Source organism: Eubalaena glacialis, chromosome X (assembly GCF_028564815.1).
Source record: "Eubalaena glacialis isolate mEubGla1 chromosome X, mEubGla1.1.hap2.+ XY, whole genome shotgun sequence".
NCBI classification, from domain to species: Eukaryota; Metazoa; Chordata; class Mammalia; order Artiodactyla; family Balaenidae; genus Eubalaena; species Eubalaena glacialis.
The window spans coordinates 6070531-6092803 of NC_083736.1; the positions used below are offsets into that span (position 1 = coordinate 6070531).

Genomic DNA, 22273 nt, shown 5'->3' on the forward strand with positions numbered 1-22273 from the left:
GCGTGTGTGAGGGGACGCCCCTGAGGGTCGGGAGGCTCACTGGGTTTCGTCCGTGTGTCTGCTCGCGGCTGTGTGTGTGCGTGTGTGAGGGGACGCCCCTGAGGGTCGGGAGGCTCACTGGGTTTCGTCCGTGTGTCTGTTCGCGGCTGTGTGTGTGCGTGTGTGAGGGGACGCCCCTGAGGGTCGGGAGGCTCACTGGGTTTCGTCCGTGTGTCTGCTCGCGGCTGTGTGTGTGCGTGTGTGAGGGGACGCCCCTGAGGGTCGGGAGGCTCACTGGGTTTCGTCCGTGTGTCTGCTCGCGGCTGTGTGTGTGCGTGTGTGAGGGGGCGCCCCTGAGGGTCGGGAGGCTCACTGGGTTTCGTCCGTCTGTCTGCTCGCGGCTGTGTGTGCGTGTGTGAGGGGACGCCCCTGAGGGTCGGGAGGCTCACTGGGTTTCGTCCGTGTGTCTGCTCGCGGCTGTGTGTGTGCGTGTGTGAGGGGACGCCCCTGAGGGTCGGGAGGCTCACTGGGTTTCGTCCGTGTGTCTGCTCGCGGCTGTGTGTGTGCGTGTGTGAGGGGACGCCCCTGAGGGTCGGGAGGCTCACTGGGTTTCGTCCGTCTGTCTGCTCGCGGCTGTGTGTGTGCGTGTGTGAGGGGGCGCCCCTGAGGGTCGGGAGGCTCACTGGGTTTCGTCCGTCTGTCTGCTCGCGGCTGTGTGTGTGCGTGTGAGGGGACGCCCCTGAGGGTCGGGAGGCTCACTGGGTTTCGTCCGTCTGTCTGCTCGCGGCTGTATGTGTGCGTGTGTGAGGACACGCCCCTGAGGGTCGGGAGGCTCACTGGGTTTCGTCCGTGTGTCTGCTCGCGGCTGTGTGTGTGCGTGTGTGAGGGGACGCCCCTGAGGGTCGGGAGGCTCACTGGGTTTCGTCCGTCTGTCTGCTCGCGGCTGTGTGTGCGTGTGTGAGGGGACGCCCCTGAGGGTCGGGAGGCTCACTGGGTTTCGTCCGTCTGTCTGCTCGCGGCTGTGTGTGTGCGTGTGTGAGGGGACGCCCCTGAGGGTCGGGAGGCTCACTGGGTTTCGTCCGTGTGTCTGCTCGCGGCTGTGTGTGTGCGTGTGTGAGGGGACGCCCCTGAGGGTCGGGAGGCTCACTGGGTTTCGTCCGTGTGTCTGCTCGCGGCTGTGTGTGTGCGTGTGTGAGGGGACGCCCCTGAGGGTCGGGAGGCTCACTGGGTTTCGTCCGTGTGTCTGCTCGCGGCTGTGTGTGTGCGTGTGTGAGGGGACGCCCCTGAGGGTCGGGAGGCTCACTGGGTTTCGTCCGTGTGTCTGCTCGCGGCTGTGTGTGTGCGTGTGTGAGGGGACGCCCCTGAGGGTCGGGAGGCTCACTGGGTTTCGTCCGTCTGTCTGCTCGCGGCTGTGTGTGTGCGTGTGTGAGGGGACGCCCCTGAGGGTCGGGAGGCTCACTGGGTTTCGTCCGTGTGTCTGCTCGAGGCTGTGTGTGTGCGTGTGTGAGGGGACGCCCCTGAGGGTCGGGAGGCTCACTGGGTTTCGTCCGTGTGTCTGCTCGCGGCTGTGTGTGTGCGTGTGTGAGGGGACGCCCCTGAGGGTCGGGAGGCTCACTGGGTTTCGTCCGTCTGTCTGCTCGCGGCTGTGTGTGTGCGTGTGTGAGGACACGCCCCTGAGGGTCGGGAGGCTCACTGGGTTTCGTCCGTGTGTCTGCTCGCGGCTGTGTGTGTGCGTGTGTGAGGGGACGCCCCTGAGGGTCGGGAGGCTCACTGGGTTTCGTCCGTCTGTCTGCTCGCGGCTGTGTGTGTGTGCGTGTGTGAGGGGGCGCCCCTGAGGGTCGGGAGGCTCACTGGGTGTCGTCCGTCTGTCTGCTCGCGGCTGTGTGTGTGCGTGTGTGAGGGGACGCCCCTGAGGGTCGGGAGGCTCACTGGGTTTCGTCCGTCTGTCTGCTCGCGGCTGTGTGTGTGCGTGTGTGAGGGGGCGCCCCTGAGGGTCGGGAGGCTCACTGGGTTTCGTCCGTCTGTCTGCTCGCGGCTGTGTGTGTGCGTGTGTGAGGGGACGCCCCTGAGGGTCGGGAGGCTCACTGGGTTTCGTCCGTGTGTCTGCTCGAGGCTGTGTGTGTGCGTGTGTGAGGGTACGCCCCTGAGGGTCGGGAGGCTCACTGGGTTTCGTCCGTGTGTCTGCTCGCGGCTGTGTGTGTGCGTGTGTGAGGGGACGCCCCTGAGGGTCGGGAGGCTCACTGGGTTTCGTCCGTCTGTCTGCTCGCGGCTGTGTGTGTGCGTGTGTGAGGGGACGCCCCTGAGGGTCGGGAGGCTCACTGGGTTTCGTCCGTGTGTCTGCTCGCGGCTGTGTGTGTGCGTGTGTGAGGGGACGCCCCTGAGGGTCGGGAGGCTCACTGGGTTTCGTCCGTGTGTCTGCTCGCGGCTGTGTGTGTGCGTGTGTGAGGGGACGCCCCTGAGGGTCGGGAGGCTCACTGGGTTTCGTCCGTGTGTCTGCTCGCGGCTGTGTGTGTGTGCGTGTGTGAGGGGACGCCCCTGAGGGTCGGGAGGCTCACTGGGTTTCGTCCGTGTGTCTGCTCGCGGCTGTGTGTGTGCGTGTGTGAGGGGACGCCCCTGAGGGTCGGGAGGCTCACTGGGTTTCGTCCGTGTGTCTGCTCGCGGCTGTGTGTGCGTGTGTGAGGGGACGCCCCTGAGGGTCGGGAGGCTCACTGGGTTTCGTCCGTGTGTCTGCTCGAGGCTGTGTGTGTGCGTGTGTGAGGGGACGCCCCTGAGGGTCGGGAGGCTCACTGGGTTTCGTCCGTCTGTCTGCTCGCGGCTGTGTGTGTGCGTGTGTGAGGGGACGCCCCTGAGGGTCGGGAGGCTCACTGGGTTTCGTCCGTCTGTCTGCTCGCGGCTGTGTGTGTGCGTGTGTGAGGGGACGCCCCTGAGGGTCGGGAGGCTCACTGGGTTTCGTCCGTCTGTCTGCTCGCGGCTGTGTGTGTGCGTGTGTGAGGGGACGCCCCTGAGGGTCGGGAGGCTCACTGGGTTTCGTCCGTGTGTCTGCTCGAGGCTGTGTGTGTGCGTGTGTGAGGGGACGCCCCTGAGGGTCGGGAGGCTCACTGGGTTTCGTCCGTCTGTCTGCTCGCGGCTGTGTGTGCGTGTGTGAGGACACGCCCCTGAGGGTCGGGAGGCTCACTGGGTTTCGTCCGTGTGTCTGCTCGCGGCTGTGTGTGTGCGTGTGTGAGGGGACGCCCCTGAGGGTCGGGAGGCTCACTGGGTTTCGTCCGTGTGTCTGCTCGCGGCTGTATGTGTGCGTGTGTGAGGACACGCCCCTGAGGGTCGGGAGGCTCACTGGGTTTCGTCCGTGTGTCTGCTCGCGGCTGTGTGTGTGCGTGTGTGAGGGGACGCCCCTGAGGGTCGGGAGGCTCACTGGGTTTCGTCCGTCTGTCTGCTCGCGGCTGTGTGTGCGCGTGTGTGAGGGGACGCCCCTGAGGGTCGGGAGGCTCACTGGGTTTCGTCCGTGTGTCTGCTCGCGGCTGTGTGTGTGCGTGTGTGAGGGGACGCCCCTGAGGGTCGGGAGGCTCACTGGGTTTCGTCCGTGTGTCTGCTCGCGGCTGTATGTGTGCGTGTGTGAGGACACGCCCCTGAGGGTCGGGAGGCTCACTGGGTTTCGTCCGTGTGTCTGCTCGCGGCTGTGTGTGTGCGTGTGTGAGGGGACGCCCCTGAGGGTCGGGAGGCTCACTGGGTTTCGTCCGTCTGTCTGCTCGCGGCTGTGTGTGCGCGTGTGAGGGGACGCCCCTGAGGGTCGGGAGGCTCACTGGGTTTCGTCCGTGTGTCTGCTCGCGGCTGTGTGTGTGCGTGTGTGAGGGGACGCCCCTGAGGGTCGGGAGGCTCACTGGGTTTCGTCCGTGTGTCTGCTCGCGGCTGTATGTGTGCGTGTGTGAGGACACGCCCCTGAGGGTCGGGAGGCTCACTGGGTTTCGTCCGTGTGTCTGCTCGCGGCTGTGTGTGTGCGTGTGTGAGGGGGCGCCCCTGAGGGTCGGGAGGCTCACTGGGTTTCGTCCGTGTGTCTGCTCGCGGCTGTGTGTGTGCGTGTGTGAGGGGACGCCCCTGAGGGTCGGGAGGCTCACTGGGTTTCGTCCGTCTGTCTGCTCGCGGCTGTGTGTGTGCGTGTGTGAGGGGGCGCCCCTGAGGGTCGGGAGGCTCACTGGGTTTCGTCCGTCTGTCTGCTCGCGGCTGTGTGTGCGTGTGTGAGGGGACGCCCCTGAGGGTCGGGAGGCTCACTGGGTTTCGTCCGTCTGTCTGCTCGCGGCTGTGTGTGTGCGTGTGTGAGGGGACGCCCCTGAGGGTCGGGAGGCTCACTGGGTTTCGTCCGTGTGTCTGCTCGCGGCTGTGTGTGTGCGTGTGTGAGGGGACGCCCCTGAGGGTCGGGAGGCTCACTGGGTTTCGTCCGTCTGTCTGCTCGCGGCTGTGTGTGCGCGTGTGAGGGGACGCCCCTGAGGGTCGGGAGGCTCACTGGGTTTCGTCCGTGTGTCTGCTCGCGGCTGTGTGTGTGCGTGTGTGAGGGGACGCCCCTGAGGGTCGGGAGGCTCACTGGGTTTCGTCCGTCTGTCTGCTCGCGGCTGTGTGTGCGTGTGTGAGGGGACGCCCCTGAGGGTCGGGAGGCTCACTGGGTTTCGTCCGTCTGTCTGCTCGCGGCTGTGTGTGTGCGTGTGTGAGGGGACGCCCCTGAGGGTCGGGAGGCTCACTGGGTTTCGTCCGTGTGTCTGCTCGCGGCTGTGTGTGCGCGTGTGTGAGGGGACGCCCCTGAGGGTCGGGAGGCTCACTGGGTTTCGTCCGTCTGTCTGCTCGCGGCTGTGTGTGCGCGTGTGTGAGGACACGCCCCTGAGGGTCGGGAGGCTCACTGGGTTTCGTCCGTGTGTCTGCTCGCGGCTGTGTGTGTGCGTGTGTGAGGGGACGCCCCTGAGGGTCGGGAGGCTCACTGGGTTTCGTCCGTCTGTCTGCTCGCGGCTGTGTGTGCGTGTGTGAGGGGACGCCCCTGAGGGTCGGGAGGCTCACTGGGTTTCGTCCGTGTGTCTGCTCGCGGCTGTGTGTGTGCGTGTGTGAGGGGACGCCCCTGAGGGTCGGGAGGCTCACTGGGTTTCGTCCGTCTGTCTACTCGCGGCTGTGTGTGTGCGTGTGTGAGGGGACGCCCCTGAGGGTCGGGAGGCTCACTGGGTTTCGTCCGTGTGTCTGCTCGCGGCTGTGTGTGTGCGTGTGTGAGGGGACGCCCCTGAGGGTCGGGAGGCTCACTGGGTTTCGTCCGTGTGTATGCTCGCGGCTGTGTGTGTGCGTGTGTGAGGGGACGCCCCTGAGGGTCGGGAGGCTCACTGGGTTTCGTCCGTGTGTCTGCTCGCGGCTGTGTGTGTGCGTGTGTGAGGGGACGCCCCTGAGGGTCGGGAGGCTCACTGGGTTTCGTCCGTCTGTCTGCTCGCGGCTGTGTGTGTGCGTGTGTGAGGGGACGCCCCTGAGGGTCGGGAGGCTCACTGGGTTTCGTCCGTGTGTCTGCTCGCGGCTGTGTGTGTGCGTGTGTGAGGGGACGCCCCTGAGGGTCGGGAGGCTCACTGGGTTTCGTCCGTCTGTCTGCTCGCGGCTGTGTGCGTGCGTGTGTGAGGGGACGCCCCTGAGGGTCGGGAGGCTCACTGGGTTTCGTCCGTGTGTCTGCTCGCGGCTGTGTGTGCGTGTGTGAGGACACGCCCCTGAGGGTCGGGAGGCTCACTGGGTTTCGTCCGTGTGTCTGCTCGCGGCTGTGTGTGTGCGTGTGTGAGGGGACGCCCCTGAGGGTCGGGAGGCTCACTGGGTTTCGTCCGTGTGTCTGCTCGCGGCTGTGTGTGCGTGTGTGAGGGGACGCCCCTGAGGGTCGGGAGGCTCACTGGGTTTCGTCCGTGTGTCTGCTCGCGGCTGTGTGTGTGCGTGTGTGAGGGGACGCCCCTGAGGGTCGGGAGGCTCACTGGGTTTCGTCCGTGTGTCTGCTCGCGGCTGTGTGTGTGCGTGTGTGAGGGGACGCCCCTGAGGGTCGGGAGGCTCACTGGGTTTCGTCCGTGTGTCTGCTCGCGGCTGTGTGTGTGCGTGTGTGAGGGGACGCCCCTGAAGGTCGGGAGGCTCACTGGGTTTCGTCCGTGTGTCTGCTCGCGGCTGTGTGTGTGCGTGTGTGAGGGGACGCCCCTGAGGGTCGGGAGGCTCACTGGGTTTCGTCCGTGTGTCTGCTCGCGGCTGTGTGTGTGCGTGTGTGAGGGGACGCCCCTGAGGGTCGGGAGGCTCACTGGGTTTCGTCCGTGTGTCTGCTCGCGGCTGTGTGTGTGCGTGTGTGAGGGGACGCCCCTGAGGGTCGGGAGGCTCACTGGGTTTCGTCCGTCTGTCTGCTCGCGGCTGTGTGTGTGCGTGTGTGAGGGGACGCCCCTGAGGGTCGGGAGGCTCACTGGGTTTCGTCCGTGTGTCTGCTCGCGGCTGTGTGTGTGCGTGTGTGAGGGGACGCCCCTGAGGGTCGGGAGGCTCACTGGGTTTCGTCCGTGTGTCTGCTCGCGGCTGTGTGTGTGCGTGTGTGAGGGGACGCCCCTGAGGGTCGGGAGGCTCACTGGGTTTCGTCCGTGTGTCTGCTCGCGGCTGTGTGTGCGTGTGTGAGGACACGCCCCTGAGGGTCGGGAGGCTCACTGGGTTTCGTCCGTGTGTCTGCTCGCGGCTGTGTGTGTGCGTGTGTGAGGGGACGCCCCTGAGGGTCGGGAGGCTCACTGGGTTTCGTCCGTCTGTCTGCTCGCGGCTGTGTGTGTGCGTGTGTGAGGGGACGCCCCTGAGGGTCGGGAGGCTCACTGGGTTTCGTCCGTGTGTCTGCTCGCGGCTGTGTGTGCGCGTGTGTGAGGACACGCCCCTGAGGGTCGGGAGGCTCACTGGGTTTCGTCCGTGTGTCTGCTCGCGGCTGTGTGTGTGCGTGTGTGAGGGGACGCCCCTGAGGGTCGGGAGGCTCACTGGGTTTCGTCCGTGTGTCTGCTCGCGGCTGTGTGTGCGCGTGTGTGAGGGGACGCCCCTGAGGGTCGGGAGGCTCACTGGGTTTCGTCCGTCTGTCTTCTCGCGGCTGTGTGTGCGCGTGTGTGAGGACACGCCCCTGAGGGTCGGGAGGCTCACTGGGTTTCGTCCGTGTGTCTGCTCGCGGCTGTGTGTGTGCGTGTGTGAGGGGACGCCCCTGAGGGTCGGGAGGCTCACTGGGTTTCGTCCGTGTGTCTGCTCGCGGCTGTGTGTGTGCGTGTGTGAGGGGACGCCCCTGAGGGTCGGGAGGCTCACTGAGTTTCGTCCGTGTGTCTGCTCGCGGCTGTGTGCGCGTGTGTGAGGGGACGCCCCTGAGGGTCGGGAGGCTCACTGGGTTTCGTCCGTGTGTCTGCTCGCGGCTGTGTGTGTGTGTGTGTGAGGGGACGCCCCTGAGGGTCGGGAGGCTCACTGGGTTTCGTCCGTGTGTCTGCTCGCGGCTGTGTGTGTGCGTGTGTGAGGACACGCCCCTGAGGGTCGGGAGGCTCACTGGGTTTCGTCCGTGTGTCTGCTCGCGGCTGTGTGTGTGTGCGTGTGTGAGGGGACGCCCCTGAGGGTCGGGAGGCTCACTGGGTTTCGTCCGTGTGTCTGCTCGCGGCTGTGTGTGTGCGTGTGTGAGGGGACGCCCCTGAGGGTCGGGAGGCTCACTGGGTTTCGTCTGTCTGTCTGTTCGAGGCTGTGTGTGTGCGTGTGTGAGGGGACGCCCCTGAGGGTCGGGAGGCTCACTGGGTTTCGTCCGTCTGTCTGCTCGCGGCTGTGTGTGTGCGTGTGTGAGGGGACGCCCCTGAGGGTCGGGAGGCTCACTGGGTTTCGTCCGTCTGTCTGCTCGCGGCTGTGTGTGTACGTGTGTGAGGACACGCCCCTGAGGGTCGTGAGGCTCACTGGGTTTCGTCCGTCTGTCTGCTCGCGGCTGTGTGTGTGCGTGTGTGAGGGGACGCCCCTGAGGGTCGGGAGGCTCACTGGGTTTCGTCCGTCTGTCTGCTCGCGGCTGTGTGTGTACGTGTGTGAGGACACGCCCCTGAGGGTCGGGAGGCTCACTGGGTTTCGTCCGTGTGTCTGCTCGCGGCTGTGTGTGCGCGTGTGTGAGGACACGCCCCTGAGGGTCGGGAGGCTCACTGGGTTTCGTCCGTGTGTCTGCTCGCGGCTGTGTGTGTGCGTGTGTGAGGGGACGCCCCTGAGGGTCGGGAGGCTCACTGGGTTTCGTCCGTGTGTCTGCTCGAGGCTGTGTGTGTGCGTGTGTGAGGGGACGCCCCTGAGGGTCGGGAGGCTCACTGGGTTTCGTCCGTCTGTCTGCTCGCGGCTGTGTGTGTGCGTGTGTGAGGACACGCCCCTGAGGGTCGGGAGGCTCACTGGGTTTCGTCCGTGTGTCTGCTCGCGGCTGTGTGTGTGCGTGTGTGAGGGGACGCCCCTGAGGGTCGGGAGGCTCACTGGGTTTCGTCCGTCTGTCTGCTCGCGGCTGTGTGTGTGCGTGTGTGAGGGGGCGCCCCTGAGGGTCGTGAGGCTCACTGGGTTTCGTCCGTCCGCTCGCGGCTGTGTGTGTGCGTGTGTGAGGACACGCCCCTGAGGGTCGGGAGGCTCACTGGGTTTCGTCCGTGTGTCTGCTCGCGGCTGTTTGTGTGCGTGTGTGAGGGGGCGCCCCTGAGGGTCGGGAGGCTCACTGGGTTTCGTCCGTGTGTCTGCTCGCGGCTGTGTGTGTGCGTGTGTGAGGGGACGCCCCTGAGGGTCGGGAGGGTCACTGGGTTTCGTCCGTCTGTCTGCTCGCGGCTGTGTGTGTGCGTGTGTGAGGGGACGCCCCTGAGGGTCGGGAGGCTCACTGGGTTTCGTCCGTGTGTCTGCTCGCGGCTGTGTGTGCGCGTGTGTGAGGACACGCCCCTGAGGGTCGGGAGGCTCACTGGGTTTCGTCCGTGTGTCTGCTCGCGGCTGTGTGTGTGCGTGTGTGAGGGGACGCCCCTGAGGGTCGGGAGGCTCACTGGGTTTCGTCCGTGTGTCTGCTCGAGGCTGTGTGTGTGCGTGTGTGAGGGGACGCCCCTGAGGGTCGGGAGGCTCACTGGGTTTCGTCCGTCTGTCTGCTCGCGGCTGTGTGTGTGCGTGTGTGAGGACACGCCCCTGAGGGTCGGGAGGCTCACTGGGTTTCGTCCGTGTGTCTGCTCGCGGCTGTGTGTGTGCGTGTGTGAGGGGACGCCCCTGAGGGTCGGGAGGCTCACTGGGTTTCGTCCGTCTATCTGCTCGCGGCTGTATGTGTACGTGTATGAGGGGACGCCCCTGAGGGTCGTGAGGCTCACTGGGTTTCGTCCGTCCGCTCGCGGCTGTGTGTGCGTGTGTGAGGGGACGCCCCTGAGCGTCGGGAGGCTCACTGGGTTTCGTCCGTGTGTCTGCTCGAGGCTGTGTGTGCGTGTGTGAGGACACGCCCCTGAGGGTCGGGAGGCTCACTGGGTTTCGTCCGTGTGTCTGCTCGCGGCTGTGTGTGTGCGTGTGTGAGGGGACGCCCCTGAGGGTCGGGAGGCTCACTGGGTTTCGTCCGTGTGTCTGCTCGAGGCTGTGTGTGTGCGTGTGTGAGGGGACGCCCCTGAGGGTCGGGAGGCTCACTGGGTTTCGTCCGTGTGTCTGCTCGCGGCTGTGTGTGTGCGTGTGTGAGGGGACGCCCCTGAGGGTCGGGAGGCTCACTGGGTTTCGTCCGTGTGTCTGCTCGAGGCTGTGTGTGTGCGTGTGTGAGGACACGCCCCTGAGGGTCGGGAGGCTCACTGGGTTTCGTCCGTGTGTCTGCTCGCGGCTGTGTGTGTGCGTGTGTGAGGGGACGCCCCTGAGGGTCGGGAGGCTCACTGGGTTTCGTCCGTGTGTCTGCTCGCGGCTGTGTGTGTGCGTGTGTGAGGGGACGCCCCTGAGGGTCGGGAGGCTCACTGGGTTTCGTCCGTCTGTCTGCTCGCGGCTGTGTGTGTGCGTGTGTGAGGGGACGCCCCTGAGGGTCGGGAGGCTCACTGGGTTTCGTCCGTGTGTCTGCTCGCGGCTGTGTGTGTGCGTGTGTGAGGGGACGCCCCTGAGGGTCGGGAGGCTCACTGGGTTTCGTCCGTGTGTCTGCTCGCGGCTGTGTGTGTGCGTGTGTGAGGGGACGCCCCTGAGGGTCGGGAGGCTCACTGGGTTTCGTCCGTGTGTCTGCTCGCGGCTGTGTGTGTGCGTGTGTGAGGGGACGCCCCTGAGGGTCGGGAGGCTCACTGGGTTTCGTCCGTGTGTCTGCTCGCGGCTGTGTGTGTGTGCGTGTGTGAGGGGACGCCCCTGAGGGTCGGGAGGCTCACTGGGTTTCGTCCGTCTGTCTGCTCGCGGCTGTGTGTGCGCGTGTATGAGGGGACGCCCCTGAGGGTCGGGAGGCTCACTGGGTTTCGTCCGTCTGTCTGCTCGCGGCTGTGTGTGCGCGTGTATGAGGGGACGCCCCTGAGGGTCGGGAGGCTCACTGGGTTTCGTCCGTCTGTCTGCTCGCGGCTGTGTGTGCGTGTGTGAGGGGGCGCCCCTGAGGGTCGGGAGGCTCACTGGGTTTCGTCCGTGTGTGTGCTCGAGGCTGTGTGTGTGCGTGTGTGAGGGGACGCCCCTGAGGGTCGGGAGGCTCACTGGGTTTCGTCCGTGTGTCTGCTCGCGGCTGTGTGTGTGCGTGTGTGAGGGGACGCCCCTGAGGGTCGGGAGGCTCACTGGGTTTCGTCCGTGTGTCTGCTCGCGGCTGTGTGTGTGCGTGTGTGAGGGGACGCCCCTGAGGGTCGGGAGGCTCACTGGGTTTCGTCCGTGTGTCTGCTCGCGGCTGTGTGTGTGCGTGTGTGAGGGGACGCCCCTGAGGGTCGGGAGGCTCACTGGGTTTCGTCCGTGTGTCTGCTCGCGGCTGTGTGTGTGTGCGTGTGTGAGGGGACGCCCCTGAGGGTCGGGAGGCTCACTGGGTTTCGTCCGTCTGTCTGCTCGCGGCTGTGTGTGCGCGTGTATGAGGGGACGCCCCTGAGGGTCGGGAGGCTCACTGGGTTTCGTCCGTCTGTCTGCTCGCGGCTGTGTGTGCGCGTGTATGAGGGGACGCCCCTGAGGGTCGGGAGGCTCACTGGGTTTCGTCCGTCTGTCTGCTCGCGGCTGTGTGTGCGTGTGTGAGGGGGCGCCCCTGAGGGTCGGGAGGCTCACTGGGTTTCGTCCGTGTGTGTGCTCGAGGCTGTGTGTGTGCGTGTGTGAGGGGACGCCCCTGAGGGTCGGGAGGCTCACTGGGTTTCGTCCGTGTGTCTGCTCGCGGCTGTGTGTGTGCGTGTGTGAGGGGACGCCCCTGAGGGTCGGGAGGCTCACTGGGTTTCGTCCGTGTGTCTGCTCGCGGCTGTGTGTGTGCGTGTGTGAGGGGACGCCCCTGAGGGTCGGGAGGCTCACTGGGTTTCGTCCGTGTGTCTGCTCGCGGCTGTGTGTGTGCGTGTGTGAGGGGACGCCCCTGAGGGTCGGGAGGCTCACTGGGTTTCGTCCGTGTGTCTGCTCGCGGCTGTGTGTGTGTGCGTGTGTGAGGGGACGCCCCTGAGGGTCGGGAGGCTCACTGGGTTTCGTCCGTCTGTCTGCTCGCGGCTGTGTGTGCGCGTGTATGAGGGGACGCCCCTGAGGGTCGGGAGGCTCACTGGGTTTCGTCCGTCTGTCTGCTCGCGGCTGTGTGTGCGCGTGTATGAGGGGACGCCCCTGAGGGTCGGGAGGCTCACTGGGTTTCGTCCGTCTGTCTGCTCGCGGCTGTGTGTGCGTGTGTGAGGGGGCGCCCCTGAGGGTCGGGAGGCTCACTGGGTTTCGTCCGTGTGTGTGCTCGAGGCTGTGTGTGTGCGTGTGTGAGGGGACGCCCCTGAGGGTCGGGAGGCTCACTGGGTTTCGTCCGTGTGTCTGCTCGCGGCTGTGTGTGTGTGTGTGAGGGGACGCCCCTGAGGGTCGGGAGGCTCACTGGGTTTCGTCCGTGTGTCTGCTCGCGGCTGTGTGTGCGCGTGTGTGAGGGGACGCCCCTGAGGGTCGGGAGGCTCACTGGGTTTCGTCCGTGTGTCTGCTCGCGGCTGTGTGTGCGCGTGTGTGAGGGGACGCCCCTGAGGGTCGGGAGGCTCACTGGGTTTCGTCCGTGTGTCTGCTCGCGGCTGTGTGTGCGCGTGTGTGAGGACACGCCCCTGAGGGTCGGGAGGCTCACTGGGTTTCGTCCGTGTGTCTGCTCGCGGCTGTGTGTGTGCGTGTGTGAGGGGACGCCCCTGAGGGTCGGGAGGCTCACTGGGTTTCGTCCGTGTGTCTGCTCGCGGCTGTGTGTGTGTGCGTGTGTGAGGGGACGCCCCTGAGGGTCGGGAGGCTCACTGGGTTTCGTCCGTGTGTCTGCTCGCGGCTGTGTGTGCGTGTGTGAGGGGACGCCCCTGAGGGTCGGGAGGCTCACTGGGTTTCGTCCGTGTGTCTGCTCGAGGCTGTGTGTGTGCGTGTGTGAGGGGACGCCCCTGAGGGTCGGGAGGCTCACTGGGTTTCGTCCGTCTGTCTGCTCGCGGCTGTGTGCGTGCGTGTGTGAGGGGACGCCCCTGAGCGTCGGGAGGCTCACTGGGTTTCGTCCGTGTGTCTGCTCGCGGCTGTGTGTGTGCGTGTGTGAGGACACGCCCCTGAGGGTCGGGAGGCTCACTGGGTTTCGTCCGTCTGTCTGCTCGCGGCTGTGTGTGTGCGTGTGTGAGGGGACGCCCCTGAGGGTCGGGAGGCTCACTGGGTTTCGTCCGTGTGTCTGCTCGCGGCTGTGTATGTGCGTGTGTGAGGGGACGCCCCTGAGGGTCGGGAGGCTCACTGGGTTTCGTCCGTGTGTCTGCTCGCGGCTGTGTGTGTGCGTGTGTGAGGGGACGCCCCTGAGGGTCGGGAGGCTCACTGGGTGTCGTCCGTCTGTCTTCTCGCGGCTGTGTGTGTGCGTGTGTGAGGGGGCGCCCCTGAGGGTCGGGAGGCTCACTGGGTTTCGTCCGTCTGTCTGCTCGCGGCTGTGTGTGTGCGTGTGTGAGGGGACGCCCCTGAGGGTCGGGAGGCTCACTGGGTTTCGTCCGTGTGTCTGCTCGCGGCTGTGTATGTGCGTGTGTGAGGGGACGCCCCTGAGGGTCGGGAGGCTCACTGGGTTTCGTCCGTGTGTCTGCTCGCGGCTGTGTGTGTGCGTGTGTGAGGGGACGCCCCTGAGGGTCGGGAGGCTCACTGGGTGTCGTCCGTCTGTCTTCTCGCGGCTGTGTGTGTGCGTGTGTGAGGGGGCGCCCCTGAGGGTCGGGAGGCTCACTGGGTTTCGTCCGTCTGTCTGCTCGCGGCTGTGTGTGTGCGTGTGTGAGGGGGCGCCCCTGAGGGTCGGGAGGCTCACTGGGTTTCGTCCGTCTGTCTGCTCGCGGCTGTGTGTGCGCGTGTGTGAGGGGACGCCCCTGAGGGTCGGGAGGCTCACTGGGTTTCGTCCGTCTGTCTGCTCGAGGCTGTGTGTGTGCGTGTGTGAGGGGACGCCCCTGAGGGTCGGGAGGCTCACTGGGTTTCGTCCGTCTGTCTGCTCGCGGCTGTGTGTGCGCGTGTATGAGGGGACGCCCCTGAGGGTCGGGAGGCTCACTGGGTTTCGTCCGTCTGTCTGCTCGCGGCTGTGTGTGCGCGTGTATGAGGGGACGCCCCTGAGGGTCGGGAGGCTCACTGGGTTTCGTCCGTCTGTCTGCTCGCGGCTGTGTGTGCGTGTGTGAGGGGGCGCCCCTGAGGGTCGGGAGGCTCACTGGGTTTCGTCCGTGTGTGTGCTCGAGGCTGTGTGTGTGCGTGTGTGAGGGGACGCCCCTGAGGGTCGGGAGGCTCACTGGGTTTCGTCCGTGTGTCTGCTCGCGGCTGTGTGTGTGCGTGTGTGAGGGGACGCCCCTGAGGGTCGGGAGGCTCACTGGGTTTCGTCCGTGTGTCTGCTCGCGGCTGTGTGTGTGTGTGTGAGGGGACGCCCCTGAGGGTCGGGAGGCTCACTGGGTTTCGTCCGTGTGTCTGCTCGCGGCTGTGTGTGCGCGTGTGTGAGGGGACGCCCCTGAGGGTCGGGAGGCTCACTGGGTTTCGTCCGTGTGTCTGCTCGCGGCTGTGTGTGCGCGTGTGTGAGGGGACGCCCCTGAGGGTCGGGAGGCTCACTGGGTTTCGTCCGTGTGTCTGCTCGCGGCTGTGTGTGCGCGTGTGTGAGGACACGCCCCTGAGGGTCGGGAGGCTCACTGGGTTTCGTCCGTGTGTCTGCTCGCGGCTGTGTGTGTGCGTGTGTGAGGGGACGCCCCTGAGGGTCGGGAGGCTCACTGGGTTTCGTCCATCTGTCTGCTCGAGGCTGTGTGTGTGCGTGTGTGAGGGGACGCCCCTGAGGGTCGGGAGGCTCACTGGGTTTCGTCCGTGTGTCTGCTCGCGGCTGTGTGTGCGCGTGTGTGAGGGGACGCCCCTGAGGGTCGGGAGGCTCACTGGGTTTCGTCCGTGTGTCTGCTCGCGGCTGTGTGTGTGCGTGTGTGAGGGGACGCCCCTGAGGGTCGGGAGGCTCACTGGGTGTCGTCCGTCTGTCTTCTCGCGGCTGTGTGTGTGCGTGTGTGAGGGGGCGCCCCTGAGGGTCGGGAGGCTCACTGGGTTTCGTCCGTGTGTCTGCTCGCGGCTGTGTGTGTGCGTGTGTGAGGGGACGCCCCTGAGGGTCGGGAGGCTCACTGGGTTTCGTCCGTCTGTCTGCTCGCGGCTGTGTGTGTGCGTGTGTGAGGGGACGCCCCTGAGGGTCGGGAGGCTCACTGGGTTTCGTCCGTGTGTCTGCTCGCGGCTGTATGTGTGCGTGTGTGAGGACACGCCCCTGAGGGTCGGGAGGCTCACTGGGTTTCGTCCGTGTGTCTGCTCGCGGCTGTGTGTGTGCATGTGTGAGGGGACGCCCCTGAGGGTCGGAAGGCTCACTGGGTTTCGTCCGTGTGTCTGTTCGCGGCTGTGTGTGTGCGTGTGTGAGGGGACGCCCCTGAGGGTCGGGAGGCTCACTGGGTTTCGTCCGTCTGTCTGCTCGCGGCTGTGTGTGTGCGTGTGTGAGGGGACGCCCCTGAGGGTCGGGAGGCTCACTGGGTTTCGTCCGTGTGTCTGCTCGCGGCTGTGTGTGTGCGTGTGTGAGGGGACGCCCCTGAGGGTCGGGAGGCTCACTGGGTTTCGTCCGTGTGTCTGCTCGCGGCTGTGTGTGTGCGTGTGTGAGGGGACGCCCCTGAGGGTCGGGAGGCTCACTGGGTTTCGTCCGTGTGTCTGCTCGCGGCTGTGTGTGTGCGTGTGTGAGGGGACGCCCCTGAGGGTCGGGAGGCTCACTGGGTTTCGTCCGTGTGTCTGCTCGCGGCTGTGTGTGTGTGCGTGTGTGAGGGGACGCCCCTGAGGGTCGGGAGGCTCACTGGGTTTCGTCCGTCTGTCTGCTCGCGGCTGTGTGTGTGCGTGTGTGAGGGGACGCCCCTGAGGGTCGGGAGGCTCACTGGGTTTCGTCCGTGTGTCTGCTCGCGGCTGTGTGTGTGCGTGTGTGAGGGGACGCCCCTGAGGGTCGGGAGGCTCACTGGGTTTCGTCCGTGTGTCTGCTCGCGGCTGTGTGTGTGTGCGTGTGTGAGGGGACGCCCCTGAGGGTCGGGAGGCTCACTGGGTTTCGTCCGTGTGTCTGCTCGCGGCTGTGTGTGCGTGTGTGAGGGGACGCCCCTGAGGGTCGGGAGGCTCACTGGGTTTCGTCCGTGTGTCTGCTCGCGGCTGTGTGTGTGCGTGTGTGAGGACACGCCCCTGAGGGTCGGGAGGCTCACTGGGTTTCGTCCGTCTGTCTGCTCGCGGCTGTGTGTGTGCGTGTGTGAGGGGACGCCCCTGAGGGTCGGGAGGCTCACTGGGTTTCGTCCGTGTGTCTGCTCGCGGCTGTGTGTGTGCGTGTGTGAGGGGACGCCCCTGAGGGTCGGGAGGCTCACTGGGTTTCGTCCGTCTATCTGCTCGCGGCTGTATGTGTACGTGTATGAGGGGACGCCCCTGAGGGTCGTGAGGCTCACTGGGTTTCGTCCGTCCGCTCGCGGCTGTGTGTGCGTGTGTGAGGGGACTCCCCTGAGCGTCGGGAGGCTCACTGGGTTTCGTCCGTGTGTCTGCTCGAGGCTGTGTGTGCGTGTGTGAGGACACGCCCCTGAGGGTCGGGAGGCTCACTGGGTTTCGTCCGTGTGTCTGCTCGCGGCTGTGTGTGTGCGTGTGTGAGGGGACGCCCCTGAGGGTCGGGAGGCTCACTGGGTTTCGTCCGTGTGTCTGCTCGAGGCTGTGTGTGTGCGTGTGTGAGGGGACGCCCCTGAGGGTCGGGAGGCTCACTGGGTTTCGTCCGTGTGTCTGCTCGCGGCTGTGTGTGTGCGTGTGTGAGGGGACGCCCCTGAGGGTCGGGAGGCTCACTGGGTTTCGTCCGTGTGTCTGCTCGCGGCTGTGTGTGCGCGTGTGTGAGGACACGCCCCTGAGGGTCGGGAGGCTCACTGGGTTTCCTCCGTCTGTCTGCTCGCGGCTGTGTGTGTGCGTGTGTGAGGGGACGCCCCTGAGGGTCGGGAGGCTCACTGGGTTTCATCCGTGTGTCTGCTCGCGGCTGTGTGTGTGCGTGTGTGAGGGGACGCCCCTGAGGGTCGGGAGGCTCACTGGGTTTCGTCCGTGTGTCTGCTCGCGGCTGTGTGTGTGTGCGTGTGTGAGGGGACGCCCCTGAGGGTCGGGAGGCTCACTGGGTTTCGTCCGTCTGTCTGCTCGCGGCTGTGTGTGCGTGTGTGAGGACACGCCCCTGAGGGTCGGGAGGCTCACTGGGTTTCGTCCGTGTGTCTGCTCGCGGCTGTGTGTGTGCGTGTGTGAGGGGACGCCCCTGAGGGTCGGGAGGCTCACTGGGTTTCGTCCGTCTGTCTGCTCGCGGCTGTGTGTGTGCGTGTGTGAGGGGACGCCCCTGAGGGTCGGGAGGCTCACTGGGTTTCGTCCGTCTGTCTGCTCGCGGCTGTGTGTGCGTGTGTGAGGGGACGCCCCTGAGGGTCGGGAGGCTCACTGGGTTTCGTCCGTGTGTCTGCTCGCGGCTGTGTGTGCGCGTGTGTGAGGGGACGCCCCTGAGGGTCGGGAGGCTCACTGGGTTTCGTCCGTCTGTCTGCTCGCGGCTGTGTGTGCGCGTGTGTGAGGGGACGCCCCTGAGGGTCGGGAGGCTCACTGGGTTTCGTCCCTGTGTCTGCTCGCGGCTGTGTGTGCGCGTGTGTGAGGACACGCCCCTGAGGGTCGGGAGGCTCACTGGGTTTCGTCCGTGTGTCTGCTCGCGGCTGTGTGTGTGCGTGTGTGAGGGGACGCCCCTGAGGGTCGGGAGGCTCACTGGGTTTCGTCCGTGTGTCTGCTCGAGGCTGTGTGTGTGCGTGTGTGAGGGGACGCCCCTGAGGGTCGGGAGGCTCACTGGGTTTCGTCCGTGTGTCTGCTCGCGGCTGTGTGTGCGCGTGTGTGAGGGGACGCCCCTGAGGGTCGGGAGGCTCACTGGGTTTCGTCCGTGTGTCTGCTCGCGGCTGTGTGTGTGCGTGTGTGAGGGGACGCCCCTGAGGGTCGGGAGGCTCACTGGGTGTCGTCCGTCTGTCTTCTCGCGGCTGTGTGTGTGCGTGTGTGAGGGGGCGCCCCTGAGGGTCGGGAGGCTCACTGGGTTTCGTCCGTGTGTCTGCTCGCGGCTGTGTGTGTGCGTGTGTGAGGGGACGCCCCTGAGGGTCGGGAGGCTCACTGGGTTTCGTCCGTCTGTCTGCTCGCGGCTGTGTGTGTGCGTGTGTGAGGGGACGCCCCTGAGGGTCGGGAGGCTCACTGGGTTTCGTCCGTGTGTCTGCTCGCGGCTGTGTGTGTGTGCGTGAGGGGACGCCCCTGAGGGTCGGGAGGCTCACTGGGTTTCGTCCGTGTGTCTGCTCGCGGCTGTGTGTGTGTGTGTGTGAGGGGACGCCCCTGAGGGTCGGGAGGCTCACTGGGTTTCGTCCGTGTGTCTGCTCGCGGCTGTGTGTGCGCGTGTGTGAGGGGACGCCCCTGAGGGTCGGGAGGCTCACTGGGTTTCGTCCGTGTGTCTGCTCGCGGCTGTGTGTGTGCGTGTGTGAGGGGACGCCCCTGAGGGTCGGGAGGCTCACTGGGTTTCGTCTGTCTGTCTGCTCGAGGCTGTGTGTGTGCGTGTGTGAGGGGACGCCCCTGAGGGTCGGGAGGCTCACTGGGTTTCGTCCGTGTGTCTGCTCGAGGCTGTGTGTGTGCGTGTGTGAGGGGACGCCCCTGAGGGTCGGGAGGCTCACTGGGTTTCGTCCGTCTGTCTGCTCGCGGCTGTGTGTGTGCGTGTGTGAGGGGACGCCCCTGAGGGTCGGGAGGCTCACTGGGTTTCGTCCGTGTGTCTGCTCGCGGCTGTGTGTGCGCGTGTGTGAGGACACGCCCCTGAGGGTCGGGAGGCTCACTGGGTTTCGTCCGTGTGTCTGCTCGCGGCTGTGTGTGTGCGTGTGTGAGGGGACGCCCCTGAGGGTCGGGAGGCTCACTGGGTTTCGTCCGTGTGTCTGCTCGAGGCTGTGTGTGTGCGTGTGTGAGGGGACGCCCCTGAGGGTCGGGAGGCTCACTGGGTTTCGTCCGTCTGTCTGCTCGCGGCTGTGTGTGTGCGTGTGTGAGGACACGCCCCTGAGGGTCGGGAGGCTCACTGGGTTTCGTCCGTGTATCTGCTCGCGGCTGTGTGTGTGCGTGTGTGAGGGGACGCCCCTGAGGGTCGGGAGGCTCACTGGGTTTCGTCCGTCTATCTGCTCGCGGCTGTATGTGTACGTGTATGAGGGGACGCCCCTGAGGGTCGTGAGGCTCACTGGGTTTCGTCCGTCCGCTCGCGGCTGTGTGTGTGCGTGTGTGAGGACACGCCCCTGAGGGTCGGGAGGCTCACTGGGTTTCGTCCGTGTGTCTGCTCGCGGCTGTGTGTGTGCGTGTGTGAGGGGACGCCCCTGAGGGTCGGGAGGCTCACTGGGTTTCGTCCGTGTGTCTGCTCGAGGCTGTGTGTGCGTGTGTGAGGGGACGCCCCTGAGGGTCGGGAGGCTCACTGGGTTTCGTCCGTGTGTCTGCTCGCGGCTGTGTGTGTGCGTGTGTGAGGGGACGCCCCTGAGGGTCGGGAGGCTCACTGGGTTTCGTCCGTGTGTCTGCTCGCGGCTGTGTGTGCGTGTGTGAGGGGACGCCCCTGAGGGTCGGGAGGCTCACTGGGTTTCGTCCGTGTGTCTGCTCGCGGCTGTGTGTGTGCGTGTGTGAGGGGACGCCCCTGAGGGTCGGGAGGCTCACTGGGTTTCGTCCGTCTGTCTGCTCGCGGCTGTGTGTGTGCGTGTGTGAGGGGACGCCCCTGAGGGTCGGGAGGCTCACTGGGTTTCGTCCGTGTGTCTGCTCGCGGCTGTGTGTGTGCGTGTGTGAGGGGACGCCCCTGAGGGTCGGGAGGCTCACTGGGTTTCGTCCGTCTGTCTGCTCGCGGCTGTGTGTGCGCGTGTGTGAGGGGACGCCCCTGAGGGTCGGGAGGCTCACTGGGTTTCGTCCGTGTGTCTGCTCGCGGCTGTGTGTGTGCGTGTGTGAGGGGACGCCCCTGAGGGTCGGGAGGCTCACTGGGTTTCGTCCGTCTGTCTGCTCGCGGCTGTGTGTGTGCGTGTGTGAGGGGACGCCCCTGAGGGTCGTGAGGCTCACTGGGTTTCGTCCGTCCGCTCGCGGCTGTGTGTGTGCGTGTGTGAGGGGACGCCCCTGAGGGTCGGGAGGCTCACTGGGTTTCGTCCGTCCGTCCGCTCGCGGCTGTGTGTGTGCGTGTGTGAGGGGACGCCCCTGAGGGTCGGGAGGCTCACTGGGTTTCGTCCGTGTGTCTGCTCGCGGCTGTGTGTGCGCGTGTGTGAGGACACGCCCCTGAGGGTCGGGAGGCTCACTGGGTTTCGTCCGTGTGTCTGCTCGCGGCTGTGTGTGCGCGTGTATGAGGGGACGCCCCTGAGGGTCGGGAGGCTCACTGGGTTTCGTCCGTCTGTCTGCTCGCGGCTGTGTGTGCGCGTGTGTGAGGGGACGCCCCTGAGGGTCGGGAGGCTCACTGGGTTTCGTCCGTCTGTCTTCTCGCGGCTGTGTGTGCGTGTGTGAGGGGACGCCCCTGAGGGTCGGGAGGCTCACTGGGTTTCGTCCGTGTGTCTGCTCGCGGCTGTGTGTGCGCGTGTGTGAGGACACGCCCCTGAGGGTCGGGAGGCTCACTGGGTTTCGTCCGTGTGTCTGCTCGCGGCTGTGTGTGTGCGTGTGTGAGGGGACGCCCCTGAGGGTCGGGAGGCTCAGTGGGTTTCGTCCGTGTGTCTGCTCGAGGCTGTGTGTGTGCGTGTGTGAGGGGACGCCCCTGAGGGTCGGGAGGCTCACTGGGTTTCGTCCGTGTGTCTGCTCGCGGCTGTGTGTGTGCGTGTGTGAGGACACGCCCCTGAGGGTCGGGAGGCTCACTGGGTTTCGTCCGTGTATCTGCTCGCGGCTGTGTGTGTGCGTGTGTGAGGGGACGCCCCTGAGCGTCGGGAGGCTCACTGGGTTTCGTCCGTGTGTCTGCTCGCGGCTGTGTGTGTGCGTGTGTGAGGGGACGCCCCTGAGGGTCGGGAGGCTCACTGGGTTTCGTCCGTCTGTCTGCTCGCGGCTGTGTGTGCGTGTGTGAGGGGACGCCCCTGAGGGTCGGGAGGCTCACTGGGTTTCGTCCGTGTGTCTGCTCGCGGCTGTGTGTGCGCGTGTGTGAGGGGACGCCCCTGAGGGTCGGGAGGCTCACTGGGTTTCGTCCGTGTGTCTGCTCGCGGCTGTGTGTGTGCGTGTGTGAGGGGACGCCCCTGAGGGTCGGGAGGCTCACTGGGTTTCGTCCGTCTGTCTGCTCGCGGCTGTGTGTGTGCGTGTGTGAGGGGACGCCCCTGAGGGTCGGGAGGCTCACTGGGTTTCGTCCGTGTGTCTGCTCGCGGCTGTGTGTGTGCGTGTGTGAGGGGACGCCCCTGAGGGTCGGGAGGCTCACTGGGTTTCGTCCGTGTGTCTGCTCGAGGCTGTGTGTGTGCGTGTGTGAGGGGACGCCCCTGAGGGTCGGGAGGCTCACTGGGTTTCGTCCGTCTGTCTGCTCGCGGCTGTGTGTGTGCGTGTGTGAGGACACGCCCCTGAGGGTCGGGAGGCTCACTGGGTTTCGTCCGTGTGTCTGCTCGCGGCTGTGTGTGTGCGTGTGTGAGGGGACGCCCCTGAGGGTCGGGAGGCTCACTGGGTTTCGTCCGTGTGTCTGCTCGAGGCTGTGTGTGTGCGTGTGTGAGGGGACGCCCCTGAGGGTCGGGAGGCTCACTGGGTTTCGTCCGTCTGTCTGCTCGCGGCTGTGTGCGTGCGTGTGTGAGGGGACGCCCCTGAGCGTCGGGAGGCTCACTGGGTTTCGTCCGTGTGTCTGCTCGCGGCTGTGTGTGTGCGTGTGTGAGGACACGCCCCTGAGGGTCGGGAGGCTCACTGGGTTTCGTCCGTCTGTCTGCTCGCGGCTGTGTGTGTGCGTGTGTGAGGGGACGCCCCTGAGGGTCGGGAGGCTCACTGGGTTTCGTCCGTGTGTCTGCTCGCGGCTGTGTGTGTGCGTGTGTGAGGGGACGCCCCTGAGGGTCGGGAGGCTCACTGGGTTTCGTCCGTGTGTCTGCTCGAGGCTGTGTGTGTGCGTGTGTGAGGGGACGCCCCTGAGGGTCGGGAGGCTCACTGGGTTTCGTCCGTCTGTCTGCTCGCGGCTGTGTGTGTGCGTGTGTGAGGACACGCCCCTGAGGGTCGGGAGGCTCACTGGGTTTCGTCCGTGTATCTGCTCGCGGCTGTGTGTGTGCGTGTGTGAGGGGACGCCCCTGAGCGTCGGGAGGCTCACTGGGTTTCGTCCGTCTGTCTGCTCGCGGCTGTGTGTGCGCGTGTGTGAGGACACGCCCCTGAGGGTCGGGAGGCTCACTGGGTTTCGTCCGTGTGTCTGCTCGCGGCTGTGTGTGTGCGTGTGTGAGGGGACGCCCCTGAGGGTCGGGAGGCTCACTGGGTTTCGTCCGTGTGTCTGCTCGAGGCTGTGTGTGCGTGTGTGAGGGGGACGCCCCTGAGGGTCGGGAGGCTCACTGGGTTTCGTCCGTGTGTCTGCTCGCGGCTGTGTGTGCGCGTGTGTGAGGGGACGCCCCTGAGGGTCGGGAGGCTCACTGGGTTTCGTCCGTGTGTCTGCTCGCGGCTGTGTGTGTGTGCGTGTGTGAGGGGACGCCCCTGAGGGTCGGGAGGCTCACTGGGTTTCGTCCGTGTGTCTGCTCGCGGCTGTGTGTGTGCGTGTGTGAGGGGACACCCCTGAGGGTCG

The 22273-nt window shown here is 66.5% G+C and overlaps 1 long non-coding RNA gene across 1 annotated transcript in view; it reads left to right on the forward strand.

Moving 5' to 3' along the window:
- Positions 1 to 22273, forward strand: part of LOC133082242 (uncharacterized) — a 150579-nt gene that overhangs the window by 30221 nt on the left and 98085 nt on the right. The window lies entirely within an intron of this gene.